Source organism: Nyctereutes procyonoides, unplaced genomic scaffold, assembly GCF_905146905.1.
Source record: "Nyctereutes procyonoides isolate TBG_1078 unplaced genomic scaffold, NYPRO_anot_genome, whole genome shotgun sequence".
Lineage (NCBI taxonomy): Eukaryota > Metazoa > Chordata > Mammalia > Carnivora > Canidae > Nyctereutes > Nyctereutes procyonoides.
Window position 1 is genome coordinate 55097579 of NW_026575049.1, and position 12091 is coordinate 55109669.

Sequence of the window (12091 nt, forward strand, 5' to 3'; positions counted from 1 at the left end):
GCACAAGTAATTACACATGTAATAGGAATCTACCCGACTGAAATGAACAATCTAAGAGCTGTGATTGTCAAGAGGCTGGACAATGACATTTTTTTCTCAGAGAATTGAGGATGATTGCATAGAGAAGTTTACCTTTGAGCTGGGTCCTGAAGTACACACAAAACTTCATGTGCTGAGGGAACCGTGTGAATAAAGCTCTCAGGCAAGAAATCCTAAGATGTTGACAACTGCCTCACGGATACATTTGCTTCTTGAGAAGGGAAAATACTTTAGCTCAAAGAAATGACTATTCAACGGGAAAGTGTAGGTGCCAAGAGCAGGCTGAAATGTTCTGGTGAGTGGAGTTTGAGAGTGATGAGGTTGGGCTTTGCCCCTCAAGCTACACTAATGGCAGCTGTTTACTCTGACACCTGGAAGCTGACCCTGTTGTTGTGCTTTGACATCCTGAAGGACAACATGATGCAGTAAATGTCATGATAAAGGTGTTACGTTTCAGAGCTCTGCCGAGGTCACAGGGAAAGGTCTGTACATCTTCAGACGAGTAGAAATTCTCACTAGTGAATATAAATGGGCTGCCCTCCACTGCCTTTTCGGTTTCTGTCAGTGATTATGCAACAATGCAGCCTGCATTTAGAAAGGCCACTCAAGTGCTGGAGAAAAGGAACTGAAAGGTCTCAGCTTTAGGTCGTGCTAATTACTTAGAAATAATTGAGGCCAACTTTAGTAGCCCTGTCTCAAAAGGGATGCTGTGCTCTGTGCCGCTAATATGGTTTCAACATCTAGTCCTGGATGATGATGATGATGATGATGATGATGATTATGATTATACAGTTTTTATTTTTATGTGGGATATTTTCATTGTGTTACTTTCCTTTTTTGAAAGACTTTGTCAGACAAATCTGGCTAGCAATGAGTACTACTAGGTGAATTGCCCAAAAGCAGATATGAGAAAATTTTTATGTGAAGAACCAGGTACTGAATGTTTTAAAGATTTTGTTTATTCATGAGAGACAGAGAGAGAGTGGCAGAGCATAGGCAAAGGAAGAGGGAAAAGCAGGCTCCCCGCAAGGAGCCGAATGCGGGATTCGATCTCGGGACCCCAGGATCACACTCTGAGCCGAAGGCAGACACTCAACTACTGAGCCACTCAGGCATCACAGTAGTGAATGTTTTAGACTATTGGGGCCAAAAAAGTGCAAAATTCGGGCTATTACAGAGCCAGTTACCTAACAAGAAAGAAAAAAGTAATACAAGTCTACTGTTCAGAAGAATGCATTTCCTTGAGGAATAGGATTTCACTAAATTGGGGTTCAAAATCAGCGTTCCTCCTCATCAAATCTATTATAAAAGTTCCTCTATAAAAAGTATCCTTAGGTTACAGGTTGTACTATAGTAAGCAATGGAGTTAATTTGGCCCAGTGGGTATAGTCTACTGACCACTCTCCTAAGTGTCTTTAACTGGTAACATGAATATTTTTTCACATTAATAATCAAGATGTTAGTAAATAATCATTCTCATATAACAGAATCTTTCTATGTCTTTATGTGATACATGAGTAGATAAGAGCATGCTTTGGAATTAGACCAATCCAGGTACAATGTATAGCTTCACTCCTTTCCAGTTTTCTGACTTTCTTAAAGTCCTCTAACATCCTTCAGTCTCAATATTCTCATCTGTAAAATAATCCCTTCATCATTTTAAATAGTATGGTGCTTAAACATTGTGTAAAATAAATATTAGTTAATATTTTTACGTGAGGTCTCTAGCCATTCATTGGAGGTATGTAATACAGGGATTATTATTTGCCCCATTACTATTATTCCTTATTGGGGGAGAGTGAGGCAGAGATCAAGGAACTTAGCCAATATTTACAATAATGCTACACTAAAACTTAGTCCTTTTATCTCATTAATTCATTTAGTAATTGTATATTAAGGATATATGTACATGCTAGGCTGATTTCTAAGATGACCCCCAAGGAACCTATCAACAGTGCATACCCTCTGTAATCTCTCCTCTGGAATGTGGGCTTGGCTGAGAGCTGTGACTATCAGGGATAATTATAGACTTCTTTGAGTTATATTATGTGGAAGGTGATAGACTAGTTGCTCCCAAGATTATGTTATTCTATAAAACTTCATAATAGTAAACTAGAGGGAGTATCCTGATGGCTTTGCAGAAATGAAGAGCCGTGATGTGAGAGGGACAAGTGGATAGGACTAAAGGTCAGCCTCTAGTAGCTGTGAGTGACTTAAAACAGAAAACAAATAAATGAGGACCTACGTCTTAAAACTGCAAGAAACTCCATTCTGCCAACAACTGAAATAAACTCTGAGAAGGATTTGAGCTCCAAATGATAACCTAGCTCAGTAGCCAACTGGATTTCAATCTTTTCAGACCTTGAGCAGAGAATCCAGCTATGCCAGGCTAGGAATTCCAACTTGCAGAAATAGTAAGATAATAAACAGCAAAATTTATAGTAATTAGCTGTGCAAAAGAAAAAAAAAGAAATCTAATACAATGTACCCACATAGTTTGCTATGTATCGGGAATAAAATGGTGAAGAAAGTAAGCCTGGTTTCTTCCTCTCAGATTTGTGGCTGGGTGAACAAAGAGGACATTTGAATGCATCTCTATGATAAACAAGGTGTGGTGGGAGAAGAAAGTCATCTAGTCATTTTGGGACGAGGTGACAAGGAAAGACCTTTAGGCATAGGCTAAAAAGGGAAAACTTTATAGGTTTAGCCAAGGAAATGTTGGGCCTGCCTGTATCAGGAAGGGTAGAGAGAGTACCCCAGTATTTTATAGCCTGGGGAGTAGATACACAAACGTCCAGGAGAAGGCTGAGAACACAGGGTGTTCAATGAATTCCAAATAACTGACAGACCTGTAGAGGGAGTGTGGTGAGAGACAGGGTTACAAGGTAAGCAGGACAAGTTCATAAGGGCCTCAAATTCCATGCCATAGAGTTTGGACTTAGGCTGAGGGAAATAGGGAATGAGTGAATGGTTTGGAGTGGAGGAGTGGCAGCCTCAGATACGTTCGTCTTTGTACTCTGCACTTAAGGGGTCTCCTCCACTTTATCCTACAGAGTTAAGGGGCAGAGCTACAACCTGGTTGACAGATCGTAATAGTTGGAACTAGGACCATGGCAGGTAGGGTGAAACCAAAGTGTGCAGGGCCTCCTACCTTTCCACAATGTAGATGTTGAATTGCCTTAGTCTCTGACATGATAGGTGTGATAGTTTATTAGGGTATGGCTAGAAATGTGAAAACTCACTATCCCATTGAAATTTTCTTAAAAATAGATTATATGACCAAAAGGTCTAGACTGTGGGGAGAAAAGATTAAGTATTCTCCTTATCTCCAGTGGAGGAAAAATGCCCCACAAACAAACAAAAAAATGCCATTCTATTGGTTTGCAATGGTTATTTTTTTTTTTTCTGGAGAAAGTGCTGTCAGAAGAGTGGTCACTCAACAGCTGTTTATTGATCCTCCCCAGGGACTGAGAAATGATGAAATGTTCTGATCTATTTAACCTTATTGCATCCCTTAGGCATTTTGTTGAAAAGCAATTAGCCACTTCCCTTTTTCTAGTAATAGCAGTTGCAAATTCAGATCAAGCTCCCTAATTAGGAGATCATAAGCTAGGATGGAAAAGCAAATGGTCACCTGACAAGCCAGAGTAAGATAAACGTTAATGCTTTATGTAGGGGCCACTGGACACCAACTAGGAATGTTCATGGAAAGACTTGAGTATTAATTGGGACCTACAAATGATATGTTTGAATGAATCTATTGTTTGTTAAAAATTCTTTAAGTACTGAGATGCACAGTAATTTATTTATGGTAGCAAAGGAGCTTAAAAAGCTTACAATTAGTTGATTAACGAAAAATAATACCATGGGTTTTGTTAGCCATCAGTTTTGGTTCCACTGAAGGTACAATTGCTTATTCTTATCCCCTAAATAGGATTTAGAGTGATTCTCTACAGCCCTGAATAGGGGAATTGTTGCAGCCTTGAGCTTCATGTACAGCTATTTTGGTAAATGACAGAGGCGAAGCCTCCAACAAGCATATCTGAAATAAGAGGTGGTTTGACAGCCAAGGAAGGCTTTGATCATGTGATAAACGAGTCAATAGGAAGAAATCTCTCAGGTGAGAGAGCTATAGTTCTATCAATTATGTTGCTCTATAAATCAGGAGAAGTGGGGAAGGAGCCAGAGGTTACTTCTCAGCTTTCTGCCAGATGGATTTTGAGGGGGGAAACCTCAGCTCTGTTTTAGGATTCTGTAGCACAGATGAACTCTGAGCTAAAATACATTGATGGAGGTAGGAGGACTAAGAAAGTGCTGATGTGTTTCCTCAATCTTCTATATAAAAGTTTGTAGTGGGGAGATTTCTGATGCAGCCTGAGCAAAACAAATAAGGAGACTGAGTTAGAAACCTTCTATTTTGAACATCAACCTAAAACCCACAGCCAAACAAAGTGTGTTTTATTTAACAGTCCTCAAACTAGTCACTTGCCAATGAAAGTTGAGATCAAAAGGGACTTGGCATTCCAGAAGCATAGTGTCTCTCACAGGAGACTGTCTCCTCAACTAAGTCTCTGTGGGTTTTTCATTACTAAAGTGAAAAGGGTAGAAAAAAGTGACCCTTTAGTGAACCAAGGAAAAGTGGTGGCATAGAGACCTTTTTCTTACCCTTTTTCTTAACCTTCTTGAATAGGATGATCCATCAAGCCCAAGCTTCAAAGTCGAGGAAATCTCACAGGAACAATTAATCTTACAAGATTTCTAACACCAAGATCAATCTAAGTAAATTCTCTGTAAGCATTTTCATTATGGAATGTTAAACTGCTACAAGTTGAGCCCCTGGTTTTCTGAGCTGGAGCACATTCCCTAACATACCTGACTGTTACTAGCTCCACACCCCTCTCTCAGGAGACAAGGAAAGAATCTGTTCTAAGATGCTGTAGAAAATGTTTAGCCCCTGGATCCTCATCATTTTTATAAATCAAAAAGACTCTTACCTGCCCCACCTCCAGACCCTACTGATATATTTTTCCCTATTAGGTCCAAATAGGTATAAAAAAGTAAATGAATTGGTGTTAAAATTCACATAAAGAAAGGGCTATATTTTCAAAAATGCTCTTATCTGCACCCAACAGACCACAAAACAAAATAATACCTCATACCTCATGTCATTGGGGACATTGTGACTGAATTCTGATTTTAAATTATTATACTGCCCTCCTAGAACCATCTACTGTTGAATGTCCTCTGATAAAAAGATGAAAGGGATAAGGCTTGGGAACAATTAGAAATGCATGTTCTTGGCAGGTAGAGAAAACCATGTTAGCTTCAGAAAAAAGTTTTATTTTTCATGTTTGGTCCAGATACACTAAATGGCCGGCATTGATTCACAGGTTCAACAATGTCAGATCAACATCCTTGTGATTGTCTTGACCTTTTCTCATCTCAGGAGATGGCTGTTTATACTAGTTTGCTAGGGCTGCCAAAACAAGATGGCATAAACTGGGTGGCTCAAATAATAGAAATGTATTTTCTCAAAATTCTGGAGACAAGTCAGATCAAGGTATTGGCAGGGTTGGCTTCTTCTAAGGCCTCTTTCCTTGATTTATGGATGGCTATATCATTCCATGGTCTTCCCTCTGTATGTATCTGGGTCCTAATCTCTTCTTACAAGGACACTAATTATGTTCCGTGAGGGCCTACCCTCATGGCCACATTTTACTTGAATTATCTTTTTGAATACTCCGTTTCTAAACACAGTTACATTCTGAGGTTTTAAGGGTTAGGACTGCAACATGTGGATTTGTGGGGAAACAAAATTCAGACCATACCACTGCTGAAATTTAAACTCCTGGGTGGGAGAAAGGACCATGCCATCCAGTTCTCCCCTCTTTGAAGCCCTCTCCGCCAGCCGGCTCATGGCCCAGACAGAAATAGAACACATGAACTATTTCTAGATGAAAGGGAGGCTAGGAAGGGCAGGGGAGGGGAGATAGGCAGAAGTAGTTTTGTTACTAGTTTAGCTCCATCAGTCAATTAATTGGGGTTGGGTTCTTCATTTACTTCTACAACATCCAGTTGTATCAGAAGAAGGTGGGAGGATGCATGTTATATACGTAAATAAGACAATCGGTTTCACAGGTAGAAAGAAAATAAAGACATGAAAAAGCAGAAAAGATTTCACTTTAGGTGAACTTGTTTAATTTCAGTCTATTGGGGATTAGGGGTGCAGATATACCCAATACTAGACCCAATTATAAAGGGTCATTGGTATTTCTGCCATTTCCCTTCCCATCCCTCCCCATGCCTTCCTAGGGAACCATGCCAACAAATTTTCAGCATGTCCTCTTGTTGAAGTTTACTCTGAGAAGAGCATTTGCTATTAGCTCTCTATAGTGCTCAGTATGAATAAATTTAAGTCATCGAAATGCCCCTTTGAAGGAGATTGCGTATTGTTAAGCTTTACTTTATAATGAAAGGCTTTGCTCACAATTTCCAGGATTTCAGGCACTGGTACACAAATGAGGGAGCTTTAGGGTCAGAACAGCTATTCTTGTGTCCCAGGAATCACTCTGAATCGGGGGCTGACTTTAGAGATGGCTACCGACCCTGCTTATTCAGAAGGTTGGCGCTGAATATTGGCTTGAAATCTGGCAAATCTGTAAAATACTACATCTAGATTGGGTCATTTTATTCTTTATTGCTGTGTAACACATTACTGCAAATACAGCAGTTTGAAACCCTATCACTTACTATCTCTAAGTTCAGTAGGTGAGTTGTCTGTTGTGGACTTGCCCTGCGGTCTCACGGGCCTGAAACCAAGATGTTAGCCAGGCTGCACCCTGATCTGGAGAAACTGGGAAAGGATCTGCTTCACAGTTCACTGGTTGTAACCAGAATTTATTTGCTTGTGGCTATAGGACTGAGGTCCTCATTTTCTTGTTACTGTCATGGGTGGTGTTGTCGGCTCCTAAAAGCCACTCTTAGGTCCATGCCACATGGCCCTCTCCATCTTTAAGCCAGTTTTGAATCTCCCTTGAGCATCAATTTCTGACTACTTCTGCTATCAACCCCAGAAACCCCCCTCCTTTAAAAGGGGTCAAGTGATTTGATTAGGGCAGGTAATCTGTTTTCAGTCAACTAATTAACCTGAGTTCCATCTAAAAAATTATTTTGGCCATGTAATATAATCAGAGGAATAACACAAGGGGACATCTTAGAATTCTGCTCACCACAGTCCTCACTCCTTGAGGCAATGTCCAAGAAGTATCTGCCTTTTTTTTTTTTTTGTCTTTTGTTTGTGTGTTTTGGTTTTTTTTTGGGGGGGTTTTGATCAGAGGTAAGGCAGAGGAGCTAAAAGAGTGGGATACATAGATTTGATCAATCCAGTGGTTTAGCCCAGAGATGAGCCTTTTGACATAGTTAAGTCATGTGGAAGAAAGAAGAGGTAACTTAGAACTTTAAAGCTCTGTGAAAAAAGAAAGGAATCATGTTTGCTTTGTTGGTTCTCACCTTCCCAGTGTATAATCTAGTAAATCACAGAGTAAGCACTCAGCAACTATTTGTCAAGTAAATAGACTATATATTGGTTAAATTCTGTTGTGTTAATAAACACCCATCCAATCAAATTCATTTGCAATCAAGCTTATTTCTAACTACCTTGATGTTGGTATTGTCTTTTCTTCCGACGGATTTTTTAAGAGATCAACTGAAAGTACACAGTTACGTTAAAACCTCTCCAAGTTGGATATTACTCCCACCAAACCATGTGGTCAGTCCCATAACCAATGGCCGGGAAAGCTTGGTCCCTCTACTGAAAGGCGGCATGTTCAATGTCACATGACAACAGATAGGGCAAGTAATCATAACACAGGGAGAGGGTATCATAGCCGGCAATAATGAGCCAATCTATCACAGGCTATCCTTAATTTGTTGCTTAATACTCGTCCCTTCATTGGATGCCTGGGTGGTTCAGCTGTTGAGCATCTGCCATTGGCTTAGGTCATGATCTTAGAGTGCCAGGATCGAGTCCCACATAGGGCTACCTACATGGAGCCTGCTTCTTCCTCTGCCTATGTTTCTGCCTCTCTCTCTCTCTCATGAATAAATAAAAAAATCTTTAAAAAAATACTCATCCCTTCTTCTATGTTAGCAGACTCACTAAGGTTTGCCACTATGAGGGAAATTCCTATAGGTGGGCAGGGAAGGTGAATGAGGTTTTCCTACTCTACCCATTTGGGCTCTGTCTATTCCTTTGTGGACTGCATACCAGGCAAGGCAAAACTTAACTTTTGGATACCCCATTTGGTCATCTTCACTGCAATACCTAGAAGTCTTCCATCCTAGGGTTCTGTTTTTTTTTAAAAAAAATAATTTTATTTTCTTCATTCTCTGGAGACCCCCCAGATGCTGTCACCTAACCCATGGATTTTACCTTGAAGATTTGATTTCTCACTGTTAAGATCTACTTCAAACCTAATCCAATTGTAATAATGGCATTAATTTTAACTCCCAGATTACAAATACTGTGTTGTAAAGGAAAAGCATATGTAGCTCAATCTGGTTTCCTTAAGTATATATCTTCTTTCCTTTCTTACATTCAGGCAACATTAGTCTTAAATTATAGCAACATATAGTGAAAAAATATTGTTCTCTTTTAATGTGTGTTCATTTCTCAAACTTAGAGGAAAAAGTTGTTGCAGAAATAACATTTTAGTCAATAGATTGCTAACATATTACACTATGTCTTGCACCTTGGGTAATGTGATATATGGAAAATTACTTAGCTATTAGTCTTCAGTGGAAGCCAAATGAATAATGAGAATTGGTAATTCATCTTATTTTCAAGGATTTTCAGCACTATCTGTGTCCTTGGGGCCGCTTTTGCAAATATTACACTTTACTGTTCCCGATCCAAAGCAACAAGGGGCTTTTATTTATTTTTTTTTTTAAGTCTAAAATTTAAAAGAGGATTGAGGCTTGTCTGAGCTATGCATCCATAAAGATGGGCAGGGGGAAAAAAACCATTTGTGTTTCTTTTCAAATGTGACAGCTAGAACAATGGCTCTGTTTTCCCCTCCCTGTGAAGTTTCCAATGCACCCTTGGGCAGCTACCGTCATTCTACTATCAACTAGAAAGCTGAGTGCCAGCCTCACCTCTCACCTTTCTCTTAGTCCTTGGTCTTGATGAGCCACCTCCTGCCATAAAGAGAAAAGTGAAACTTCTCCTCATCCTCCTATTTTTCTGTTGGGCACTGCTAGTACAGTTTTGTTTTGTTTCTGTTGGTTGGCAATCCGAGTCTCCTCAAATCCTTACTGAAAAAAACAACAAATTAATGAGGTAGGTGGAGGAACATCCAGAAGGATGGATAGCAGAACAGCGTCACAAGCATGTCGTTTTCCTGGCTGTCACATCTACCCTGATGGTTTCATAACACCTCCAGAATGAAAGTAAATCATCCCTCCATGTCACCTGTACTCAGTGTTTTCTTCCCTCTCGAGTTTATTACAGTTAATGTGATCCTGCTTATTCTTGAAGAGAGATTGGACTGAAGGGTATGGGGGAACTGAATGGAGCGATAGAATTGTGTGGCAAACAAGCTAGCTGTTAACCAAGCCTTATTCTGTTTCTTCCTGAGCACACAAATCACATTTTCCAGACTTGCTTACAATTAGGTATAAATCCTGAGCTGCAGCAAACAGAATATGAGCACAAATTAATGGTGCTACTATCTAAGACACAAGCTGCAAAACTCCTAGTGGCAATCCTTTACTAGTTGAAGATGAGCACAATCATCCTGCACATGACGTGAGGATGGTGCAGTGACGGGATGGAAAGAGGCTGGGTACCTGAATCACTGCTTGAAGCAGTGTTCTCTGTTGATGGAGAACTCCTATTTTGGCCTTTATTTGAAGTTATATAGAATATTGTGTTGGACCCATTAGATGTTTTGGACTTTGTTACTGGATTTATTTCTTGATCTATGTACAATTTTATTATCGTCTTCGATGTAAAAATATACAAATCACGTAATGTGTGCCTGTCTTCAAAGAATATAATGAGCAGAATGGGACAGATGGAGAAGAACGAGGGATAGTTACCAAGTGGTTATGTACCTAACTCTGAACCTTAAATAGAATTAGCATGGCAGATTCTTCACTGCTACCCACTGAGGTTTACAGATTCTTAATCAGTGAATGTACTCAAACCTTGGAGTAACTACAAACCTAATCAACGTTGATTGCATTTCGGTAAGCTGGGCAGATTCCCGAGTCCCAAAAACTGGCATAAGTGTTATTTTTAAACCACTAACTTTGATATAATTTGCTACAAAGTAATAGAAAACTACTACAGATTAGATCTACTAAAGCTGAAGGTATATACCCTATCACCCAGTACTTAAAGCCACCAAAAATGCAAATATAGATGGTCACAAAAGACCTAAACAACAGTGTCCATGGCAGCACACTGAGAATTTCTCAAATGTCCACTATATTAAATGACCACCAAATGTAATGGATAAGTAAATTCCAATGTAGTCACAAAATAGAAAATTACACAGAATTAAAAATGGCCAATTAATACAAATAAACACGACAATGTTTTATAAAGAGGCTGAGTACTAAAAAGAACCTAATGTCATCTAATTTATAAAAAATACTCTTGTCTAATCCATATAATGTTAGATTACCCTTTGTGATAGAAATCTATTTTAATGATATTGTGGGGCATTCATCAAGTTGTTTGCTATATAGGTATTAGAATGAATTAAGGGATGTACATTTGTTAATGCAGAAAGATGTTCACTATAAGCTTTTCAATGAGAAGTTAGGTTTAATTTTATGTTTCTGTGTTAATTTTATTTTAGTATCTTAAGTCAGAAGTCATGTTTCTTATTCAACAGTATACCATAAAACTTGTTCACAGTAAAAACTCAAATATTCATTTACTGCCTGACTAAATTAAAGAAGCCATAAGAGAATCTATCCCAATCCATATATTTTACTATGGGTCTTAGGGAGGGCATTCCTGTGCTCTAGCAGATTGTACAAATAGAGACAGCAACCGAAAATGGTATGTATCCTTGTGTGTGCATTTTGTGGTGTTGAGCTACTTGTTAGAATCTGATTTAGTGGCATTTTGGGCATTAAATGTGAGAGAGAGAGAGGTGTAATTGAGAAGATAAAGGTAGTGCCTCCAGTTGGTTAACAGTCTGTGGAATTTTTTATTTTATTTTATTCATTTATGCATGAGAGACCTAGAGAGGCAGAGACACAGAGACACAGGCAGAGGGAGAAGCGGGCTCCATACAGGGAGCCTGACATGGGACTCGATCTGGGGTCTCCAGGATCCCACCCCAGGCTGAAGGTGGCGCTAAACCGCTGAGCCACCGGGGCTGCCGTGGACCTTTTTTTTTTTTAAGTCTATTGAACAATCTGTTAATTTCATTAGACGTTTTATCTGATATGTAGGCTCTTTCTCAGATTGTGTGAAGGTCACATAAACCCTGATGGCATTCACAGTAAGGAGACAACCTGCCAGGGCCTTCACAGTGCAGGCAGGTGGTTGGTGATTACCTGGTGATTTGAAACCTAGAATTGCAATTGATCACTGATTCTGCATGCAAGGCTCAAGGTTTGGATTTTTTATTTCTTGCCTGGGGATGACTTTACAAAAATAAGGAATACTGGAATAACCCATAATAGTTCTAAGCAGTTATTTTTCTCTTTTTTGTTGTCTCTTGTATATGTATGTGCATGTGGTTTGCTTTAGATTAAACATTAGCAGCTCTTTGTTTTTGCAAAACAATGTTGACAACTATCCACTTAAATGTAATAACACTAACTCAGCTGTCTCAGTGAAAACAAAACTGTTTACAAATGCCAAAATGTAAATAAAGATGAGGGAGGCTGAATAGGAAAAAGGGAGCAGGAGGAGAGACTTTTAAAAAATTTTTGTTCTCAAGATAAGAGGACTTTTTCTATCACAAAATGGCACATAGTGTGGTATTTTATGCAAATTTATGTAATATAAGAGGAATTAATAAATTAGCAT